At 50.0% G+C, this 23850-nt stretch overlaps 1 pseudogene; it reads right to left on the bottom strand.

Annotated features, from left to right (window-relative positions):
- Positions 1–16436: 16436 nt before the first annotated feature.
- LOC123930160 lies at positions 16437–17506 on the bottom strand (annotated as a pseudogene).
- Positions 17507–23850: the final 6344 nt, after the last annotated feature.

The raw sequence follows: 23850 nt of genomic DNA, 5'->3' as shown, positions 1-23850 counted from the left end.
TATTTACAAAAAAAATATATTTTTTAAAGATTTTATTTATTTATTTGACATAGGAGACACAATGAGAGAGGGAACACAAGCAAGGAGAGTGGGAGAGGGAGAAGCAGGCCTCCTGCCGAGCAGGGAGCCCGATGTGGGACTCCATGCCAGGACCCTGGGATCACGGCCCAAGCTGAAGGCAGACGCTTAACGACTGAGCCACCCAAGTGCCCCAATTTGACATTTTTTTAAGAAAAAAATTTTAAATAAAGTAATCATCTCCCCACCTTAATCTGTTTAATTTTTGTGTCTTCTCTTTCAGTCTTTATCTATATGCAAAACACTGTTGACAGAACGAACAGCTCAGTGTCACGCTTCTCAACCTTCACATTTCAGTGCAAACATGAGTCCACTTTACCTCTTAGCCCTTCCAACTGTCATTTTGTGGTTCCAGAATGTACCCAAGCTGTCCTCAGCTGACTTGCCATCTTGCAGGGACATCTTTCCACCGGAGAGGTAGAGCCATAGACTGGGGAAGGAAACCAGGCATCCTGGTGCCTTCCCCGAGCTCCTCATTGAACAGAACCACCATCAGTTTGGGAGAGCAATGCGGAGGTGGGATAAGGGATAAAGCAAAAGATTGGTGAGGGACCCCAGGCAAGGGATCCTCACAGGCCAGCGGGAGAATCTGAGCCTGGAGTCTAACTCTTTGACCTCCAGCGTGCCTGTAAGATAGGGAACATGTGCGAGGGGGGTGGGGAGTTGGGGGGATGTTCTGCGTAGATCTGGGGGGAAGAGAGGCAGTGAGGAAGAGTGTGCCCCTGGGTGCCTCCGCCCCGCGGTGTGTTTGCACAGCAACGGCGCCCTCTGCTGTCCCTGTGCTTCCAACCCATCAGGGCCTTTTACAGTTCCCAGCTCTTCCTGGCCACTAACTAGATCCCTCGGCCCTGCCCTGGTGTTTCTTTTTCATTTGGGCAGGGGGCATCATTTAATGACTGTGAGGGAGCATGCAGAGAGTTGGAAAAACAACTCTTTAGGACCACCCTGTACCCGATTCCCAGAACGTTAGCCCCCTTCAAGGGACTTCCCACCCCCCCCCCCCCCAGCAACCTCATTTCACGCCTGAACTACTCAGATATCAGAAGGGAAACTGAGACAGGGCCTCAAGCACATGTCAGCAAGAACCCCACCCTAGCTCTTTCCTTCGGGTGTGGCCCCGGCTCCGTGGTGCCCCGGGGACAGGAGGAAGGTGTGCAAGCCTCAGATGGAAGCTGGGATTTAGCAAGGCTGAAAATTGCTCACCTCCTGCCTCTGGTAGGAGATAACGTGTAGGCACATGCAGGATGGTAAGAATAATCTGCCCGCCTCCTCCCTTACTCCGGCAGCCGAGGGTGGTGGGGGGCGAGTGGCTGCCGTAGTAAGTAATCTCAAAGTTAACTCTGAAATATAGTTCAAGTTCAGTGAGACCTCTGTGGGACGGGAATGGGTAGGGCTGGCTTCATGAGTGTGGGACTTGTGTAGACACAGGGCAGCTGCACTTGTTTGAATAGTCGACTATGGCCCTCTTGACATTTTTTTTTAAGATTTTATTTTTTTATTTGACAGAGAGTGAGAGAGCACAAGCAGGGAGAGCAGGCAGAGGGAGAGGAAGAAGCAGGCTCCCCACTGAGCAGGGAGCCCAACATGGGGCTGGATCCCAGCACCCCGGGATCATGACCTGAGCCAAAGGCAGATGCTTAACCGACTGAGCCACCCAGGCATCCCCGCTCTAGACATTCTTGACAATTTTTGAATGGGGTGCTCTGTGTTTCCACTTTGTAGCAGATATCAGGGTGGGGGTGGGGTGGGGTGCAGTCTTCTGGCTGGCCCTCCACCCTCCTAGGGCTGGTCAGGAAGCAGACAGTGGTGCCTCAGAGAACCCATGGACCAGCAGCCCTTTCTGGAGCCCTCAGCTGGGTCACATTCTTCTGGACTCCGCATGCTTTCAGTTCAAATCATGCAGGTTATTGGACAGTGTGAACATGTCCTAGAGTTTGGGTCAGACTGTGAGTGGAGGCTACAGTGGCGGAAGCGGCCTCTGGTAGAGATGGGAGTGGTTGGGAGCTTCAGCACTGTGAAATGGACAGCACCCTTGAGGCGGAGGCTGAAGCCCCTGTAGGGTCGGTGGCAGCCTCACACCCTCTCTGGTTACCCTGGGAAGCAAGGCGGAGGAGTGGGCCCAGTAGCGCCAAGCCCCTGGGCCGGACCACAAGCCTCAGAGGCTGGATGGGGCTCTGAGCCTGAGCTCAGGGGATCAGCCAGAGTGTGAGGTCAGGGATGGGGGGGAACGAGGGAGGGAGGGAGGGAGCCTGAACGGAGCTAGCCTGAGGAGGGAGGCTGGTGTTCCAGGACCGTGGAGCCAGGAGCTGGAGGCAGAGACGTGGTCCCACCCCTGGTGGCTCTTCCAGACTCTGGTTGCAGTGCTTGTTGTGACAAACCCTCCTGTCCCCGCAGGCCCAGGTGTGTGGCCTCCACCTCACACCTCAAGTTGGAAGGAAAGCTGAGGGCACCTCTGAGGAGAAATGGAGGTGCAGATGGGCTGTTCTGGGGGAGGGAGGCAGAGAGGTCTAGCTGTGCTGACTTGGTGACAGGGGGATGCTGTGGACTGTTTCTAGGAAACTTACAAATGATAGGGTTCAGATTCCATGTCTCATGGGAGGGGAGCAGAGCGGCGTCCCAGCCTGGGCCTCCTCCTGGCAGCCACCCTGTTCCCAGAGCCTCCATGGCTCATCGTGGGGCACCGCTGTCAGAAGAGGGAAATGAGTGGACAGAGGCAGAGGGGAGACACTTGAGGGCGGCAGTTTATGGTCATGGGAGGGCAGGCACACCCATCTGCACCCCAGGACCAGGATGAGGCCTTGGACTTCCATTAAACACGACCCCATCTACACACAAAGCCTCCGCTCCTTACTGCCATACACCCAACCTGTCCCACTCATCTCTGCCCACAACCACGCCCCAGGCAGTCCGCCAGCACCCATCTGTGGGCCCCCTCCTAGCTGTTTCAGTCTCCTGGAATTCCTGATTCCATCTACTCACAACACCCTTCCCGATCAAGCTTGTACATCCCTTCAGGCCCCTGTCCCAACACCTCCAGCTGGGTGGGGTCTCCCTAGCTTGGAGCCCTTGGCCCCTGTTCCCTTCTCTCTAGGCAGATGTCTCTGGGTGTGGTCTTCTTGTCTCTTCCCAGATCAGTCTTTCCCAACCCTGAGGCCCTGAGCTCAGTCAGGTCAGGAACCAACTAGGTTGGCTTCTTCCACAGCTGAGCTATGCAGCCAGAGCTCGGCAAATACAGGTCAGTGAACCAGCCTTGTCTTGCTTTACTCACTGTGGGTGGTCTGACTGAAGAAAGGTGGGTCCCTACAGGCCAGTGGCTCAGGGTCGCCCCAGGAGTATTTCTGTGCAGTGCCTGTTAGGACCCAGCTGCAGGGACAAACCCAGGCTCATCCAGTTGCAAGATTATGGGCAATGTTATGAAAATAACATGGTGGATCTCGGGACATTCTGAATTCATTTTACAACTAGGGCTCCAGGCCCAGAGAGGGGGCGGTAATTTGTCCCAAGTCACCCAGCGATGTAGGTAGACCCAGACAATCAGAGGGAGGCTCCTCACCTCCTCCCTTGTCCTTGGAATGTGCCCGCAGCTGCTCGCCTTTCCCACACAGAAGCTGCCCAAAGACACGGCCTTGAGAGTTTAAGGTGCTGACGAGACCATCTCGATTGTGCAGTCACTGAACCCAGTGAAGGCCTTTCTGTAAACTGTTACGATTCTGTCAGTGGGTGCGGAGGTAAACTGACCATGCAGCCAGTCAAGACAAGCCTCATATGGAAGTTCCCTTGCTTATCACACCAGAGTGGTTTGCCTCTTTCAACCTCTCTCCCTGCCCTCTGCATAGGGGGGCTTATTTCAGATTACACCGGGGAAGTTCTGGAAGTTTCAAATGAACAGCAGCAGAGTTTTTTTCTTTGCTTTGCTTTTTATTTCTTTTTTTCCTTTTCCTTTTTTCTTTTCCTTTCTCTTCTCTCCTTTTTTTCTTTTTTCTCTTTGCTCTCTTTTCTTTTTTTTTTTTTAAAGATTTTATTCATTTATTTGTCAGACAGAGATCACAAGTAGGCAGAGAGGCAGGCAGAGAGAGAAGGGGAAGCAGGCTTCCCGCTGAGCAGAGAGCCCAACGTGGGGCTCGATCCCAGGACCCTGAGATCACGACCTGAGCCGAAGGCAGAGGCTTAACCCACTGAGCCACCCAGGCGCCCCTCTTTTCTTTTTTTAAACAATGTCGGAGTTTTTCTAAGACATCAATGGATCGGGGAGATCACTTTCCACCCCCCGCCCACCACCACGACCACAGAAAATTTGATCCTTTCGCAGCCCAGATCACAGCCAGAAAACACAATTCTCAAACTTAGCTGTAGTCTCCTGGTTCTGGTGTTGGTCAAGTGCAACCATGCCTTACTCCCAAAGACGTGACAAACAACGGGGCTGCCCTACTGGTGATGCCGGCCACGAGACGGGGGCTGCTGAGCGCAGACTGGTTCTGCGCCCCATGCCCCACGTGTCAAAGGCTTACACTGGCAGAAAGGGCACTGGAAAGGACCAAGCATGGGTAGCACAAGGTCAGCATGAGCTGTGGGGAAACACGAACACGGCTGGCAGGTCCTCAGAGGGTTACTCATGGAGTTACCATGTGACCTGGCAATTCCACTCTTAAGTCTTTACCCAAGAGGAGTAAAATACATGTTCGGGCGAAAACTTGTATGTGACTGTTCATAACAGAATTATTCACAGTACCAGGCGCCTGGGTGGCTCAGTGAGTTAAAGCCTCCGCCTTCCACTCCGGTCATGATCCCAGGGTCCTGGGATCCAGCCCTGCATTGGGCTCTCTGCTCAGCAGGGAGACTGCTTCCCTTCCTCTCTCTCTCTCTGCCTGCCTCTCTGCCTATTTGTGATTTCTGGCTGTCAAATAAAGAAATAAAATCTTTTAAAAAAAAAGAATTATTCACAGTAGCCACAAAGCGGAAATAATCCAATGTCTACCAACTGACGAATGGATAAGTAAAACATAGTATGTCCATTTAGTGGACTGTGATTCAGTCATAAAAAGACAATTCTAACGTATGCTACAACATGGAGGAAACTTCAAAATCCTGAGCTAAAGAGAGGTCACCAAAGATCACATATTGCATACTTCCATTTATAAGAAATGTCCAGGGACGCCTGGGTGGCTCAGTTGGTTGAGCGGCTGCCTTCGGCTCGGGTCATGATCCCAGCATCCTGGGATCGAGTTCCACATCGGGCTCCTTGCTCGGCGGGGAGCCTGCTTCTCCCTCTGCCTCTGTCTGCCATTCTGTCTGCCAGTGCTTGCTCGCTCTCTCTGACAAATAAAATCTTCAAAAAAAAAAAAAAAGAAAAAGAAAAAGAAATGTCCAGAACTGGCAGATCCAGAGAGACAGAAAGTGGATCCATGACTGCATGTGGCAGGCAATGTTGGGGGGAAGTAGACGTGACTGTTAATGGGTAAGTGGTTTTTTCTTTGTTTTTTGGGTTTTTGGGGGCATGGTCTATATGGGAGGGCTCACCCACCCCAGTCAGACACAGAGCCTATGAATGGTTTAAGAGAGAGGGTCTTCCTATTACTTGGAAAAGCTGGTTCTTTCTGGGGGAGGTTGGGTGGAAGCCCACGTTGCTTTACTGGCTAAGCCCTTGTGCAGTGCACAGACTACACCGTGTCCATGGTCCTGCTCCTTATCACCCCAGGGCCGCAGCCAAGCTAGTATCTGTGCAGAGGCGAGGTCCTATGTGAATTCCCTCTTCCTGATGTATGGTCTGTGCCTGTCCAGCTGTTGGGCTTGGTGCAGAGGATGTAGGGAGTGTGGTGCTGTGTAGGCCCTGCAGGGCATGGGCCAAGGAAGCCTTCAGAGGGTAGAGAAAGCACCCCAGGAATAGCTGAGGACAGACCAGGAGCTTGTTGACTGGATCAGACACTTAGATAGACCCTCCCGGCCCTGTGACCGGGGTCCCCAGGCTAGGTTCCTCCTGTGTCCTGGGATGCCCCATTGGATGACCGCACTTCCTGTGTGCCAGCAGCCGTGTTGGCACTACACCTGAACCATCTCTGCTCCCTTAAAGCTCAGAGTCTAATGGGTCACAGTGGCCATGCCTGGGACTGATGCCAGGGCAGGCACAGGGCACTAACTAAACCTCGGTGTCTTGAGAGGTCCTTCTGTGGCAGCTGATGGTAAAGCTGGGGTTATAAGGAGAATGAATTAACTAAGAAACTGATGTGGAGGATGGGACTGAGGATAGAGTTGAGGGGGCAGTGGTTGAAAAGCATTTTTTAAAAAATTGAAAAAGAAAGGCATTCCAGAAGGTGAACAGTATGTGCCTGGAAAGGCTCAGGGAAAAGGAGAGAATGTGGGATATTGGAGGAAGCCACAAACCGGTTCTGGCTCAAGGCAGAGATTGGGGATGTACCTGGCAGGTAGGAACGGGCCAGATCACAGAAGTGCTTGTGATTAGGACATCCCGATGACCATGCCACCAGCAGTGGGCAGGGGCCCCTCATCGTGTGTCACCCATGGCCCCTGAGATCACTTACACCTAATGATCTATTCACGTGTTCCTTGGGTTGTCTTTGCATGGGCCTTGACGCCCTGAGCTGCCCCTCTCCCTCATCATTGGGACTTTCTGCCTGCTGTGGGCTCACAGAGGGGGCAGAGGAGGGCATGGACCACCTTGGGTATGTACGGGGAAGAGGTTACTGCTCTGTTCACCGCCCAGCATCGCATTCCCCAGCCTCATCCTCGGGCACTCTGATAGTGGGTTTCTTCTGGTTCATGATGGTCAAGTGTAGATGTTTAGGCTGCCAATCATTCAATTTGGTGGGAGAGCTCCTACCTTGGTCTTTGGGGAAACCCTCTCTGGTGGTGCCTCTGCCAGGCCTGCTGGAGGTGTTTGGATCCACGTTCGTCCCAACAAGGGCTTGGCACAGCTGTGGCTCAGCTCCCGCAATGAGAAGCTGAAGCCACGCTTCAGCTCACCGCCTGAGGGCCCAGCAGGTGTGGGAGGCACCTGCACCTCCTCCAGCCACCACCTGCCCCCCTCACAGCCACGGGGGCTGACTGGCAGTTTCCTTTCCTCATGGGGTGTCGTGCATGTGCTTGGGTGTCTGGCAGGCTGGCCAAAGGGGGTGCATGTTGGTTCTCAGGGGAGAAAAGCCCTCCTCTTGTCTTCCCCAAGAGGACTCTGTTATTGATGACCTGGAGTGGGTGTTACTTACCATGATGAGCAGAGCTGTTTGGATTTGACAGAGGGGACAAAATCTGCTCCTTGATGAAGGAAGGAGATGGAGAGCAAGCTGCGGGGAGGAGGGTGTCACAGGTAGCTGAACACCATAGGTGGGTCCTTGGGCTTTCTCTGGGGCTTCAGTGACTGTCCCACCCCCTCTCTTGCCCCTCTGTCTTCCCGTCTGCCTAGAATGGGCCTCTTAGAGTCACTATGTCATCCAGTGGGACACTTGTCCCCTTGTACTGTGCCAGACAGATGGAGGAAACTCAGGTCCTGGTAGGTGAGGAGACTTACAAAAGGCCCCTGTAAATGTCAGAGGTAGGACTTGAATCCAGGATTCTCCATCCCAGTCCACACTGCCCCATGTGGGACAAATCACTTTATAAACCCTCTTTTTTCTCATCTGTAAAACACAGACGATGCTGTCTGTCTCCCCAGAGATGGGGCGAGGACTAACATTCATGGTTTCATCAAGGGTATCGCCTTCCAAATTCTACCCTCAGGCCTCCCCGCCCAGTCCCACCCACGCTGGCCTGTTTCCAGACAAGGCAGGCCCTGTTCCCTGGTGCTGTGACCGCAGCCTAAGCTCCAGGCCCTGCCCTGTCCTCACACTTGGCATCACCCGTCAGGTGGCAGGGCTGGGCTTCGTCCTCAGAGTGGGCAAAGCGGACATTGCCGAGGTGCAGCAGTCCGGCCAGGACCTGAGCGGGCAGGAGAGGACACGGCGCAAGACCTTTCTCTGGGGATGGAGCCTCGCCTGGGGAGGGCCCATCTCCTGCTGAACAGAGTCCCAGTAACAGGATAAGAGGAGACCCTCCTAACTGACGCCCCCTGACAAGGGACCCTGCCGGGCACAATGCAAGCAGCTTGTATCCATCACTGACTAGAAGGGAGGTGTGTGCTGTAACAGCGCCCACCATACCGATGGGGCCAGAAATAGTTAAATCACCAGCACCGACTACACAGTCACAGAAGGAGAAGCTAGGATTTGAAGCTAGGGCAACCTTACTTCAGCTGCCTCTGGGACGCTCTCCTGGCCTTCCAGGTATTCTTCTTGGTGGCGCTTTGGTGCTCAGGAAAGCATGGCCTGCCTGGTCAGCTCAAGACAAACTTCTGCAAAAGAATCCCAGCTGAGGGGCGAACCCCGGGCAATCCGGCCGGGTGCATTGTGGCTGACTTGGGCTGCGTGGGCCTCCCCCCAAAACTTCCCTCTCAGGGTTGGGCAGCCAGGAGAAGGTAGTTCCTGTGGGGAAGTGCCACGGGGGCCTCCGGTTGGCACTGGTTCCTTGTAGGTCTGTGGGTGGGAGAGAGCCAATGGCAGACCGAAGGGATCCCAGGCCCTTGAAGGCATAAAATTGTGTAGCTAATGTGTGGGGAGAGTTCTAGAAGTGTCTGTGGGGCAGTCAGTGTGGACACTGCTGAGAAGCATATAGACTTTTGGGATTTCCAACCTCTTTCCTGGTGACAGCAGCCTGGATTAAGAGGACAACTCCCACCCTGGGGAGCTCATTGTCTGATGAGGGAGGTATGGCCCTTCACTGGTGGTGCAAGGATCACCCTGGTTTCTCCCGGGGCACCCAGCACTATTCCAGGGCCAGAAATATAGCAGGAGCAAAATATTTGCCCATGAACAAGTCCCCCATTTTTTTTTCCCCTCTAAGCCTCTGTTTCACCCAAACTGGAGAGAACCTGGCTGTGTGTGTTACTGCTCCAGGAGCTTCAGAAGGCCATGGCCAAGGTGAGACCACTGACATCAGCCAAGAGACACCTGTGCTGATCTTGGGTTTGCGTGAACGAGGGACCATACTGTTCTGTCCTATTCATGTTGTACAGGTGGAACAAAGGACCCAGACAGAAGAGATGACTTGCCCCAAGCCACACTGTGAGGGTGGGGGTGGGGGAGGGGAGGCCCAGGGATGGTGTTCTTCTAGGACCTGAACTGTTCCAGAACAACTTCCTAACACGACTCGGAATCTCAACCTCCCAACCACCCAGGAGGCAACCACAGAGCAAGGTCCTCTAACTCGGCAGGCATCCTTCGGGGCCCAGGACCTCCCACCCATCGAGTGCACGACGCTCGGCTTCTGGGTCTCGAAAACCAAGGAGGACAATTGATTGGTTAATCCCCTCCAGGCCTTGCGGAGCGCGCATCCGCTTTGCTTTGGAAACGTGGAAGGAAAAGACGGGGCGAGCAGAGAGCAGGTGGAGGCGGGTCCCCAGGATGCAGGGCGTCGCGCCGGGTCCAAGCCCGAGTGCAGGGTCCTGTCGCGGGGGCAGGGGTCCTCTCAGTCCCCCGTGCAGTTGGTTCTAAGTCTGGTCAAGTCTGCCCTTTACGTCGCCCCCTGGCCATGCTCAGAGGCCCTGTGGTCTCCTGCTCAGTGGTCTCATTAGTCTTACCTGCTCTTGCAGCACCGCCCCCCCCCCCGCCGTGTTTTTCGGAAGAAATAACAGGAAGCAGCCCTGTGTGCCCAAAACAGGGTTGGGGGGGGGGGGTGTCTAGGTTCCTGAACACCTGTCTACACTCCAGAACTCGGGGGGTTTGCCTGCCAGCATATTCCCGTTCTTCCTCGGTTGCCCATAATGTAAGTAGCAGAGCGGCCTTGCAGCATTCACTACCAACCCCTCCCCCCACCGCCCCGTCACCATTTCTTCAGCTGGGGAGGGAGATAAATTAGAGTAATAAGATTTGAAAAATAAATTGCAACACCAAAAAATCCGTGTTACGCAATGCAGTGCCATTTTACAGAACGAGTTGTCAACAAAAATAGGACTAGTTAATTCTCTGGAAACGAAATTAATTAAAAATTCACAGGAGATGCCAGAACACTTCGCTGGGAGGTTTTAAGAAGTAATGGGACTCTGGAAAATTCCTCGCTGTATGGGTACAAATAATCCAAAGCTAAAGCTACGGAAGTGCAGGTTTCTGCCAGAGTTGGGGGTGGGGCACTTGTCCTAGCTTCCATCCCAGTCCCCATGCGGGCTGTCTGCCTAGCTTCTGCAGGGGCTGAGTGGGGCGGGGAGCTCTGGTGGGGTGTTCTCTCCTGTGGTAGAGTCATATCATGGATAAATTCAATGGAGGTGGCAAACAAAAAATAAAAGAGAGGAGGAATTTCAAAAGTGCAGGCAGTTCATTCTCTTCCATTCCAGAACTGAGGCTGAGATTGGGGGAGAGGGCCGGCCCCCAGCCAATCCCAGCTCCTTACACCTCTTAAAGTGCAGGCATTTCTCCAGGCTTAAGGGCAGTTGGAGGTGTTTGTTTGTTTGTTTTTAAAAATACCTTTTGAGGGGCACCTGGGTGGTTAACTTGGTTAGGCATTCGACTTGATCTCAGCTCAAGTCTTGATCTCAGGGTCATGAGTTCAAGCCCCATATTGGGCTCCATCCTGTGTGCAGAGCCTACTTATAAAAAAAAAATTTTTTTTTAAATATCTTCTGCTATTTGTGCTGAGCATAGAATATGACCTTTATGAAGAAGCATAACACAACCTTCATAGAAAAGAATATTACTTCAGTGGTTGGCTCATCTGGTGGGTGTATGTTTCACATTTTCAGAAACCGTGGGACTCTCTTCCAGAGTGTTTGTACCATTCATTCCCACCAACAGCGTATGAGGGTTCCATCTCCTTGTGTGAGGAGGTATACCTGGTCCTTTTGTATAAAAATGAGAAATGCTTATGCTTATGACATAAGACTCAGTATGTTGGCATTTGTAGATGAAACTAAAAATCACCTATAACCTCACCCCCTCCATGCTTTTGCTGTATTTTCCTGCAGGATTTTTTCTGAACACCCACAAATGGAATGAAGGGTGTACCATGACTGAGTCATTCCTCTGCTATTAGATACTTGGATCATTTCTGATTTTTTTAGTTTTTAAAATAATATTGCTATGAGCATGATGCTAAATAAAGCCCTTCGATTTGGTTATTTCATTAGGAGTGGAATTAGTTTATTCATAGAAGTAGAATTGTTGGGGGCAAAGGCATGAAGGTTAAGGTTAAGCTTCTTGGTGCACACTGTCGCAGATCCAGTAAGGTATATATGCACATGTACATGTACACACACGTGTGTGTGTGTCCTGGTCAAATTGACATATGAAATTAGCCATCATGGAAGTGAATTACTGATGCATTGCTACAGTGTGCATAAAACTTGAAAACATGATGCTAAGTGAAAGAGCTAGTCACAAAGGGCCACATATTGTGTGATTCCATGTATATGAGATGTCCAGATCAGGCAAATCTATGGGACAGAAAGATTAGTGGTTGCCTAAGGGATGAGAGGATTTGGAGGTGATGACTAAAGGGTGCAGGGTTTCTTTTTGGTTTCTTTTTGGGGTAATGGAAATGTTCTAAATTTGCTACAGTGGTGGTTGCACAACTCTGTAAATATGATTAAAGCCACTGAATTGTGTGCTTTTTAAAAAATTTTGAATGTAAGCTTTATGCCTAGCATGGGGCTTAAACTCACAACCCTGAGATCAAGAGTTGTATACTTTACCGACTGAGCCAGCCAGGTGCCCTGAATCGTACACTTTAAGTGGATGAATTATACAGTATCTGAGTTATATGTCAATAAAGCTGCTTTTAAAAGGGATGCCTGGGTGCCTCAGTCGGTTAAGCGTCTGCCTTCAGCTCAGGTCATGATCCCAGGGTCCTAGGATCGAGTCCTGCTTCAGGCTCCCTGCTCACAGGAAGCCTGCTTCTCCCTCTGCCTCTGCCTGCTGCTTCCCCTGCTTGTGCTCTCTCTCTCTTTCTGACAAATAAATAAAATCTTTAAAAAAAATAGAGTTGCTAAAAAATATGCCAGTCACTCACTGTAGCCAATAGAGTGTTATGTTTGATATTTGCTGGGTGTCAGCCCAGTGATCTTATTTTTGTCTATGCTTAAAAATTATGAAGTGGCCTTATTTTGTCTCATTTTGTCATGGTCTCAGAGTAACCTTATCTGAGGTTGGTATTGTTGATTGCTTATGTCCAACAGGAGAAGAAAACGACTTGGCTCTGTTTGACCAGTTCCTAGAAAGCTGAGGTCTCACCGTGAATGTCAGCTCAATTGTAAATGTCAGGGACTGTGCTTTTTCTTCCTCAGTAGACACTGAGAACCTCAGTGGGAGCCTCAGGGGCCCACAGGAATGCAAGTTAGCATACTTGGGAAGGCCATAAAAGCTCTGGTCCCAGCCTCCTGCTAGTGTGAGCTTGGGCTCATGTGCGTGGGGCTGTGGGAGGTGGAGCCCCAGGCTGGAGAAGAACATATGCCATCTGTGTTGTAGGGACTATTTGTACTTCCTGTATCTGCTGCTATTTCAAAGTACTTAAAGGCAAAATGTTCTTTCACTCACTCTGCTGAGGAGGCCCCATCATACTCCTGTGACCACCTCTAGCCTTCTCCCTGCTTTGTTCACTCTTCTAGGATTCCCTCAGTAGCCCATGGAGGACTTGTAGTGTTGGGGTGAAGGGGAAGGGAGGGAAGCAACAACTTTTTCAGGCCTAGCAAGAAGAGAACTTTTCCTGTCTTTGCTCTCCATTGCTGTTGATTAAGCCTTATTTTCTGTTGGGTTTAACCTCCACAGACACCTAGGGTACCCAGAGTCCCTGCAGAGCCTTCCTGGTATCACTGCCTATCAGAGGATGCAGAGGAGAGGGTCCAGTAGAGGTTGGGGGTCCCAGTGAGAAGAAGGCAGGGAGATGGCATAGAAGGAGCTAGGAGTTTCAAATTCCAGCTGTGATTCACTAGGCCTGAGGGCCTAACGTGTGGGAGGCAATCAAATCTGGAAGACATTTGCACTTCCTCCAGGTCCTCACCCTTCCCCATGGCCTTCCCAGCAGCATCCTTTCTTCTTTGGACGCTGTTTGAATCCTTGCCTTGGCTGTGGGGTCAGCCAAGGGGTGGCACATTGACCCTCAGGCCGCATGGGCCCTCCTCCTGTCCCCTAGGATTATGTTGTTGAGAGCCTAGAGTGGTGGTTTTTTAATTACCGTGGTAACCAGAGCTGTTAGGATCTGACTGAGGGGACCTCTGATAGCATCAACTCCTTGATGGGTGAAGTGGAGAGCAGAGGACAGGAAGGAGGGTGTCATGGTGAGTTGAACACCAGAAGTTGGTCTTTAGGCTTCCTCAGGGGCTTTGGTAACTGTCCCATGCCTTCTCTTGCCCCTCTGTCTTCCCAGCTGCCTAAAATTGATTTGCTAATATCCAGTTTGCCACTGGGGTCATTATGATGCCCATGGTGACATTAGTTATTATGTGTTGCCATGGAGGCCACACTGCAGAGCCCATGTGTTGGTGGGATTAGACCTTCTCATCTCCTCGTTGAGTGTCCACTCCCTCCCCTGCAGGTGTGTGCTGAGCAGCACTGACCATCTTTAGACACTCACCCAGGGTGTACCAGCAAGCACCCTGGATAAGGAGAGGGGTAGGTTTCATGAGTCAAGCAACATGAATCACTCTACAGTGCAATAATCAATTTTAAGAATCCTCATTCTTGAATGGTTCAACAGTCCTGAAGTCGCTGCCTGCCCTTCCTCCTGGTGTGAATTCATCCTTCCACTAGTACACAGTCCCCTGGGGCCCTGCAAGTTATGTCCAGCCAGAATGCTCTCAATACCCTGGAAATCCTCAAACTGGAGTTGCTGGTATTTGTAGGCACTGGACCTGGGTCCTTTCATGAATCTATGAAGAGAATATTTGCTTCTGCCAAATGGGTGCTGACCACATGCTCAGCAACTCTAGAGCACTCTCTCAAAACCCTTTTGCCTCAACTGGTACCTCATCTCTCTTCCAGCCTGAACTGAGGCCAGCTGATGCTAAGGAGGCATGACTGGGCCCTGGACTGCCATGAGGGCCACCCATGGGATCCCGGGGCAAGCCAGGGCATATGTGGGGTTGGTCATGAACACCAGTGCAGTCTTCTGGCTGCTCTTTCTGGGGTTCTATTGGCCTTCTTTTCTGGACTAATTTCTGCCCCAGGAGCTATATATATGCAGCTTCTTCATGCTACCCAACATTATTGCCATTGTGATTATGCTGGGCAGGTGTGCCATTTACTCCTCTGGGGACAAGATTCTAGACTCTAAGTTGCAGAGCCCTTCGCTGGGAACATCTGATCTCCCCCACCTGCCTGGGCATTGGGGGGGTGGGGGGAGGGGTTGTGGGCATCCACAAAAGTTGGGGGTCATCCAGAGTGGAGGGAGAAGCATCTTTACTGCAGGGAATGTATACAGGAGGAATTCTCACCTCATCCTCTTAAGGTGGCAGGCCTACGGGGTTTGGATGCACGTGGGAAGAATCGAGTTCCTGGTACGTGAGGGGACCCTCCCCTGGGCCCAGTCTCCCCACACAGCTCATAGGACAAGCTGGGAGAGGTCAGTGGAGATACCCATAATGTGTGAATGCCTACTTACTCTGGAATGGAGCATGGGAATTGAGTACAGTCCACTTTTCTATGCTGAGTAGCCCCTGAAAACATTGGCCCTCCCTGGGCCCGCTCTGGGAAGTTCGGACCTCCAAGTCGATTCTCTTTAAACCCGCTGAGGCGAACAGGCATCCTTGTGGATTATTAGGCCCGTGTGAACAAGGCCTGGAGTCCGCTGGGTTGGGAGCGGTGGCTGTAGGCAGGGACTGACTGACTATTCTCTGTTCTCCGGCGGCAGCGCCCAGCACACTTCAGCACCGCGGGCTGGACAGCGCCTTTCAGGGCGAGCCGGTGGCGCGCGGCAAGAACGGCTGTCCTTTCTTAAGCAGACCTTCGCGCGGAAGGAACAAGACAGGAACAGGACGGAGTTTCCAGGGTGGGTCCTGAGCTGGGGTTGGGGTGAGGGGCAGGGTGTCCTTGTCCCAGCGCAGCGAGGCAGGTGTCACGTGACCCAGCGCCATCAATCCGCATTAGCCAGTGCCTGGACTTACGGCATTATGCAAACGCGAGAAGCGGCTTCCCAGGGATGCTGGATCCCTGCCTAGGAAGCCACCCTATCTAGCAAACGCTACGACCAGCGACGGGCCCAGAGAGGGCCTGAGAATAGCTCCAACCCACACAGCGAGGGGAGGGCCAGCACTAGGTAGGACCTGAAACATCGGGAAAACCTTACTTCAGCTCAAACCTGTGAGAAAAACCACCAAACAAGTAGCCTTAAATTTACCCCCCTGCTATGGGCCTGTGGGTCCTCAGTCTGTGTCATCTCCCCCACTAATCAATTGCCTTTATTACAGCATCATCCTGCCGAGCCAGGACATCCAAAGATGCTCTCAAGGCCCTGGCAGCCTTGGGTACATTTTTGGACACTCCTGGGGGTGGCTGTTACCAGAAAGCCAGCCTTGAGGCAGCAAGACAGGTTCTCAGGAGGCATAAGAGGAGAATGTGACTTGAGAGAGTGGTGGTTTCTCAGCTACCAGGAGAACCAGAACTGTTTGGATGTGACTGGGAGGAAGCGGCACAGATATGCACTGTTCCTTCTCCGAGTAGCGGAGGGATCGGTTAGAGGCGCCATCAGATGAGACCTGTAGGCAGTGCCGTTTCAGCCTGTTCGTAGGATCAGAAAGGCCCAGGAGAGACCTCAATGCAGGAGGGGTCACTCTTTAAAAGCTATGCTAATTTTTTATGTGTTTTTTTTTCACATTTAGTTTTATTGTAACAAAGCAACTTGTACACTTTTGACGTTTAAAACTGAGCATCCTCTTTCTTTTCCAGTGAAACAAAAAGAAAATTTAAAAATACACAGAGAAAGGAGGAAAAAAGCTAGAATTCTATGCACTACTACACAGGGGCCCAGCACCCTCCAGCTTCCAGCAGAGCTAAGGGAGCAGAAGCTTTTTCTTTTTTCCCACAGAGCACAGTGGTGTTGATTCCATAAAGTTTTTGTTTTTGTTGAGACAGGAAGGGACAAAAATGAATTTGGAACAAAAAGGGGTAGAGATTCTTTTCCCACTGTAATTCGGCTTAAGGTATCTCCCCCCCCCCCACCCCGCCCCAATAAGCTGACAACCATGGTATAAAGGGAGAGAAAAAGGAGACTTCAAAAAACAATGCAAATGAGCACAAGAGGAGAAAAGAAAAAGAAGGAAAAAAAAAGATGGCAACTTGCTCCCGGGGACTGAAGAAAATTAAAAAGGAAGGTTGGAATCCATCAGTGTTCCATTAGTCATCTTCTCCTTCCTCCTCTGCTCCTTCCTCCTCCTCCTCCTCATCTTCATCTTCTTCCCCTTCATCCTCATCTCCTTCTTCATCAATATCTTCTGATCCTTCTTCATCATCATAATCATCATCTTATTCTCCTTCCACTTCTTCGTCATCCATATCAGGAACCAAATAGTACTGTAATAGATTTGGCCAAATATCATCTTTGAGGACCTCTCCTAACGCATCTATGCCTGCATCAGAACGGTCAGTAAACCAGGTGATGAAGCTCTCTGGTTCCTCACGCTGTCTCTTCCTGCCGGCTTTATTCTGTGTTTGACTTGAACGTTTCATCAAATCCTTTCCAGATTTCCATTTGATTTCAGTGGCCTTTGAAGATCACCACTCTCATTCAGATGAAATTCTTTGGAGAGAACTTTATTTTCGAATTAAGGGTTTTCATCAAAATAAAAATCTAGGGGTACCTGGGTGGCTCAGTGGGTTAAAGCCTCTGCCTTCAGCTCAGGTCATGGTCCTGGGGTCCTGGGATGGAGCCCCACATTGGTCTCTCTGCTCAGCAGGGAGCCTGCTTCCCTCCTCTCTCTCTGCCTGCCTCTCTGCCTACTTGTGATCCCCCTCTCTCTGTCAAATAAATAAATAAAATCTTAAAAATAAATAAAAATCGATTCTGTAAGCTGATTTAATATCTTCCAATTCTGTCACTTCAACTCTTGTCAGATAATGCAGCATCTCTCATCCTCCTCCCCAAGCAGTGCAGACACCAGTGGATGGTTGACAAATGTTGTTACCCCCAAACTGGGGATTTGGGTGATCCATTCCGACCTCTTCTGACAAAATGGTTGGTGGAGTTTGTTATATTTCTGTTCTACTTTCAAAATCTCCTCACTGGCTTGTTCATTAAGTCTGTCTGTTTCATCTTGTACTTCATCAATATGTTCAGTTGCTTCTTGCTGTTCTTTTTCTCCCTTACGCAAGTGCTGAGATGTCGACGTCTGCCCTGGCTTGGGGGCAGGAGGCAGTCTTGGTTTCTTCATTTGAGGCGGGAGCGAAGACTGGTGTTTGGGGGCCATGCTGTGAGGAAACTCCACAAAACCAGGAGAGGGGCATGTCTGGAAGCTCCGATTGCTCGCTGTGCTAATTTTTAAAGTTTCTTGTTTTGAAATACTTTGAAACTTTCTGGAGAAGGTGGTTCAAAGAACTTCAGTAAACCCATTGCTCCTCCTCAGCTCTTGTTAATGTTTTGCCAAGTTTCTACTATTCTCTGCTTTCATTTTCTCCTTCCCTCCCTGTCTCTTGAGTACACACACTCATATGTGTTATTATCACTGTTGTTTTGAACCGCTTGCCAGTGAGTTGTATAGGTCTTGCTTGTAGTCTGTGAAAAAGCCCAGTCACTGGACACTGCTGGGAGCCACAGCCCAGTGGGGAATCAGCCTGATGGGGTACGTGGGGGTCTAAGTAGAGTGATCAATTTAGTGGGGACACTGGGGGAGCCTGGATCTCATGGTTTTCATCTCCTCAATGAGCCTGTGGAGCAGGCTGTTTGTATCCCTCAAAAGGCAGGTAACCACTCCCCCTCCAACTCTGTCAGGGAAGGTGCCCAACCAGGGGAGGAAGCCAGCTCTAGTCCCTACATCAGTGAACAGCTCCCATTCAGGGGCTGGAGCTGGGGAGGGAGCTGAATTATCCCGCTGCCACTTCCTGACCGCCACTGACCATTTTCAGCAGTGTGATCTCTCTTCAGGAGGACCAGATTCTTGGCACGGGGCTTGGAAGTAGGAAGTGAGTCCTCTCTATACATAGTATGACACCCACACGGGCCCTATTGAGACAGTCTGCTTAGTTTTTCTTGCGTCTGGGGCAAAGTTTTGTCACTTTCACTCCCCGCCCCCTGCCACCTCCCTTTTCTCCACGGCTTACTTCCTCTTCAGTGTCTCTGGCCTCTGGCCTCTGGTTATAATGGATTTTTAAAAAAATATTTAATTTATTTATTTGAGAGAGAGAGAGAGAATGAGTGAGATTGGGGGGGGGGCAGAGGGAGAGGGAGAAGCAGACTCTCCACTGAGCAGGAAGCCTGACGTGGGGCTCGATCCCAGGACCCCAGGATCATGACCTGAGCTGAAGACAGATGTTTAACTGATTGAGCCACCCAGGCACCCCTGCTTATAATGGATTTTGTTGCTATTTATCATCCACAGTCTGCCCTTGGGCAGCCTCTTTCTCCAGAGAGGCACTGGGCAGCTGGTCAGAGCACTCAGGTAAATTCCAAGTTGGAGGGAGTGGGTCTCGTGAATGCAGGAGGGCAGGCAGTGGGATCCACTGGGCCTTCACAGGGCTGGCAGATCTCGTCTACCTTTTACTCCTATATAGTGGCGGTGAGAGGGCCAGGTGCCCCTGGCCTCGTAAGCATTCACTAGGAGGCTTGGGACTCCAGGTTGGAAGGTCATCCTGCTCGCCACCCTGCCCAGGGGAACCCACAGCAACGGGGGCTCCAGGCCAGTCCAGGTAAAGCCACAAGTGGGATGACAAGATGCCTCGGAATGGCCAGATCCTGAGCTCCTCAGAAAATGCCCAGAGGGAAGAACAGAAATGGTTAGAGGCAGGAATGATAGGAGTAGCCTGTGCAGTGTTAAGGGGGCAAGAGCCAGCCATCTCTTCAAGCTACAAGTGGTTCGAGGGTTATTTCTCAAGGTCATTTCTGAGTTCTTTTGTGCTGACTTTAGGATATAACCTTTATGAAGAAAGTTAATATATTCAAACCTTTCCGGGAATGCTGGGCTCAGATCAGAGAGATACCTAACAACTCTAATGACACTTAAATTTTTCTCTTTTTTCTATTTGAAGCTGAAATTATTAGCAGCTAGTTCCTGGCTGACCTGGAAACATATTTGGAGGGTGCAGGTGGTTGCTGATTTCACCGACTCTGCATAGTGCAGTGAGTATTGACTGTCGGGCCTGGGGAGGCAGGGAGGAGACTCGGCCCCATACAGGCCTGAGTTGGAAGGATGGCTCTGTCACGGAAACCTGGGTGACTTCAGGTGAGTCACTGGACCTCTTGGGCCTCATGTTCCTCCTGTATGTGGGATCCAACCCACCCTGCAGCCTTCCCTCTGGGAGTTGTCTTAGGCCGCGGTGCTCCCAGGACCTGTGCTAAGGCTGCACATCTTCCTGGCCTCTGTCCGCGTCCCTTACAGGCTGTGTCCACTGAGTGTCAGTGAACTCAAAGCCCAAAGTGGGATTGGATTTATCACATCAAATCCTACTTGGAAAGCACAGGTCCATTCGATGGAGATCCATTCTAGCCAGAGACTTTCCATGGGGTCATTTTAATTAGAATTTCTACGAATGTTCAGGTGAATTAGGGGTTAATTGGCATTTTGGGTACAGAGGATTAGCATCCTATTATTTAGGTACTCTTTGACGTTTTTCTAATTGATGGGTGATTTCTCCATGAGATTTTATGATAGCATTTTTACAGATTCCCCATGAGCTCTTTGGAAGAGAACAGTGCGATCACCCAGGGGAGGCCAAAATTTGAGTTACTTTTGAAAGGGAACCAAAGCTTAGTTTTTAATAAAGAAAACATTTCCAAATGATAAAATCTTTTATGTGGCTTACCTTAATTATACCAAAACCCCAAATGTTTAAAAACAACCATTTGGCAATAAGCAAATGTCATGTCAAGTTTTCTTTCCACAAGGAATTTGTCGCCTTGAGTAGCCCCCTATGTCTGGGAGATGGGTGAAGGCTTGAATGGCTAAAACATTTCAAGGAGCGCAGGGCTCTATAAACGTCAACAGGTTCTGCCTTGGAACACATTCCCTTTTCTCTAGGCCCTTTGAGAGATACACATCCTTTTCTCCTTAGTTCCTCTAACCCCTACTCATTTATTGGGCTGATATTTCTTAGAAAAGTATCACACCAAAATTTCTCCCAAAAGGAGGAAATAATTTTAGAATTTAGTGGCAGTGATCAAAATAGCCAAACCAGGAGAATTAAATGGCCCTTTGCCATCTCTTACTTGCTCCATCTCCGACCCGAGTCGGGGGACCCTGATCGTTTATTCCTATTGGGTCAGCTACCTTCCTCTTGACAGGTAAAAACCTGATATTGGTAGAACCCGCAGCGCACGTCCCATCAAGATTCAAATTAAGGTTCTACTAAAAATAACCATGCTTTGGGGTGCCTGGCTGACTCAGACGGTAGAGCATGCAACTCTTGATCTCAGGGCTGTGAGTTTGAGCCCCACACTGGATGTAGAAATTACTTTTAAAACAAATTTCTGTTTAAAAAATTAAAAGTAAAGACAAGACCTCCAGAAAGACTCTTCCATCTCTCTGGAAAGGCCCCTTTCAGGAACTGCTTACCAGCTCTTGTGCCACTGAAGACCAGGGAACAGACTCACGGAGTCACGTGACATGCCTAAAGCAAGCACCAAACTTGGCCTGGAGACCTGCTGGCCGTCTGATGACCTGAAAGGAAAGATTTCCAGGAACTGAAGCTGATGACACGGCTTTGCCGAGATGTCCAGACTAGGTCTGTGTACCTTTTTCTCACTGTTGCTTCTTCTGTCTCTTTGGTGGCAAGAAAATGCCCTTGTCTGTGTTTCCCAAACTCGTAAGGAAGGGGGAAACCTCTTCTGTGACCATAGCCTTTTGGAAACCATCTCATCATGATCCCGTGACAAAGGAATTTTTCGCTTACTTTTTCTAAAGGGTTAGAAGGTTCCGAATTCATGAAAGTCTTCTTTCATCTAAACTATTATCTGACTCTGGATTCTTATTCATATTCATGATTTTCTGAATTTATATCTTTACAAACTATTATTGAAAATGCATGTGGTTCTAAACAGTTATTTTGAGATAACATAGCATTTTTTTTTTTAAGATTTTACTTATTTATTTGACAGAGAGAGACACAGTGAGAGAGAGAGCCTGACACGGGGCTCGATCCCAGGATCCTGGAATTATGACCTCAGTGGAAAGCAGATGCTTAACGACTGAGTCATCCAGGTGCCTCAGAGATAACAATAGTGCTTTAAAATGTCTTTGAAGTTTTGCTGTTTTGCAAAAAGTACATTAGCTGCTGCTCCGTGTTTATACCTGCCCCGAATCTTCCCATACGCACCTGGTTCGTTCTTAAGCAGAGACAGCAGGAAACATATGGACGCCAGGGCTGCTATCACAGGACAGACGTGTCCCCCTCAGCCTCAATAAGTGCCAACGAATATTTCAGTGGGTTACTTTGCGACCTAGAGTTTTGGTTCGGAACTATGATACAATTTGGAACTGTTATGTTACTACTACTACTACTTTTCTCCTTCTTCTTCTTCTTTTTAAGATTCCATCCATCCATTTGACACAGAGAGAGCACAAGCATGGGGAGCAGCAGGGAGAGGGAGAAGCAGGCTCCCTGCTGAACAGGGACCCCGATGCAGGACTCGATCCCGGGACCCTGGGATCATGACCTGAGCCAAAAGCAGATGCTTAACCACCTGAGCCACCCAGGCACCCCTGGAACTGGTATGTTACTTCTTCCATTATGTATAATTGTTTTAGGTTTTGTATTTTGTTACCTGTCACACTATAAAAAACAACAACAATGTACCCAATACACGGGTGCTGGCTCAGTGCTTCAGGACGATCACTGACACTTGTGGCCTTGAGAAGATACAGAGTTTACATGGAAGCTACATAAGAGTTCTCCCTCCTGATCTTCCCTGTTGCTCAAATGTGGCCTTAAGTGGTTTCCAACTGCTACGCACTTTCCCTCTGATATAGGACATGAATGACCAGGGAAGGTCCTTCCTGGTGCTGTGGGACAAACCACTAAGTATGGAGAACCTTACTCTTGATCAGTGATGCTTTCAAAGAAAGATCTTGATTAAAAGCGAGAAACATGGAAATCGATAAAAGGAAACCTTGTCTAGAATAGAGTGTGGAGGGGTGCCTGGGGGGCTCAGTGAGTTAAGCCTCTGCCTTCAGCTCAGGTCATGATCTCAGGATCCTGGGATCAAGCCCTCTCACTCGGCGCCTTCTCCCTGCTTGTGCGCACTCTCTCTCTCTAATAAATAAATAAAATCTTTAAAAAAAATACAATGGAGTGGGGAGACTGGCAGGGCGGGCTCTCAGGTCCTATCCCTTGCCATCAGTTGCAGACCCAACAGGAAGAGATGGACCTTGCATATGGATGCTACCTTAGCTTAGTTTTTGCACTAACAGCTGAACTGACTTTTTCTCAACAGGAGATGGAGTTTTAGAGTTGCACTGCTCTGAAAGAGACACAAATCTCAGGCACATGTGGCCTCCATGTTAGTGACAAGGCTGTACTTCTCACCATGCCAGCACCTAGGTGAGAAGCCTGTATGTTGGGTAATGGATGGGAAAGAATATCAAAGATTAAAATCAGGGCCACATAAGAGAAACCATAAGATCAAAGAGACTGGAGGAAGGACGCTTGGGTGGCTCAGTCTGTTAAGCCTCTTCTTTCGGCTCAGGTCATGATCCCAGGGTCCTGGGATCGAGTCCCACATCAGGCTCCTTGGTCAGCGGGGAGCCTGCTTCTCACGCTGCCGGCTGCTCCCCTGCTTGTGTGCTCTCTCTCTCTTTCTCTCTCTCAGACAAATAAATAAAATCTTTTTTAAAAAACAAAACAAGGGGCGCCTGGGTGACTCGGTGGGTTAAAGCCTCTGCCTTTGGTCATCATCTTAGGGTCCTGGGATCGAGCCCTGCAGCCGGCTCTCTGCTCAGTGAGGAGCCTGCTTCTCCCCTCTCTCTGCCTGCCTTTCTGCCTAATGTGATCTCTGTCTGTCAAATAAATAAATAAAATCTTAAAAAAAAGTAAAAACAACAACAACAACAACAACAAAACAAAACAAAGAGACTGGAGGGGGCCAAAGAAGGCAGAGCTAATGTAATCCCAAAATTGAGAAATAGGAAAGAAGGAGTAACATGTCCCAAGAAAGTCCAAAATCTAATAAGGCAGACATTAAACTTTAAGACCTAAGAATGATCCCCTTTGGCTGATGCCCTGCCTGAGGCTCTCTGTGGGGGGTAGGAGGGCACCCTGAGGCACTGTCCAGGAGCATCTGGCCCTGAACTAGGGAGGCCATCCTACCCTTTGGAAACTGTCCGTTCTATCTATGGGTTGAGTACTCTGGGCCCGTGGTGGACATGACAGTCTGCTGATCTCTGAATCGCATTTGGGGCCATTGTCCCATTGGATCTTGAAGAAGGGTGCCTGGCTTCTGTTGAGATGACTGACCCACACTGACCTCCTGGTCCAGTGGTTACTTGGCCAACCCACTAGTGTGTCCTTTTTTGCAGTATGTGTAGCTGAGAATCTTTAAGATCAGCTCTTTTCTGTTTGGCAATTCTACCTTTAAGTTATTTATTCCTTCCTTCCTTTCTTCCTT

This window comes from Meles meles, chromosome 18, assembly GCF_922984935.1.
Source record: "Meles meles chromosome 18, mMelMel3.1 paternal haplotype, whole genome shotgun sequence".
Taxonomy (NCBI): domain Eukaryota; kingdom Metazoa; phylum Chordata; class Mammalia; order Carnivora; family Mustelidae; genus Meles; species Meles meles.
Note: the sequence above shows the minus strand (reverse complement) of the source record. Positions and strands in the feature narration are given on the sequence as shown.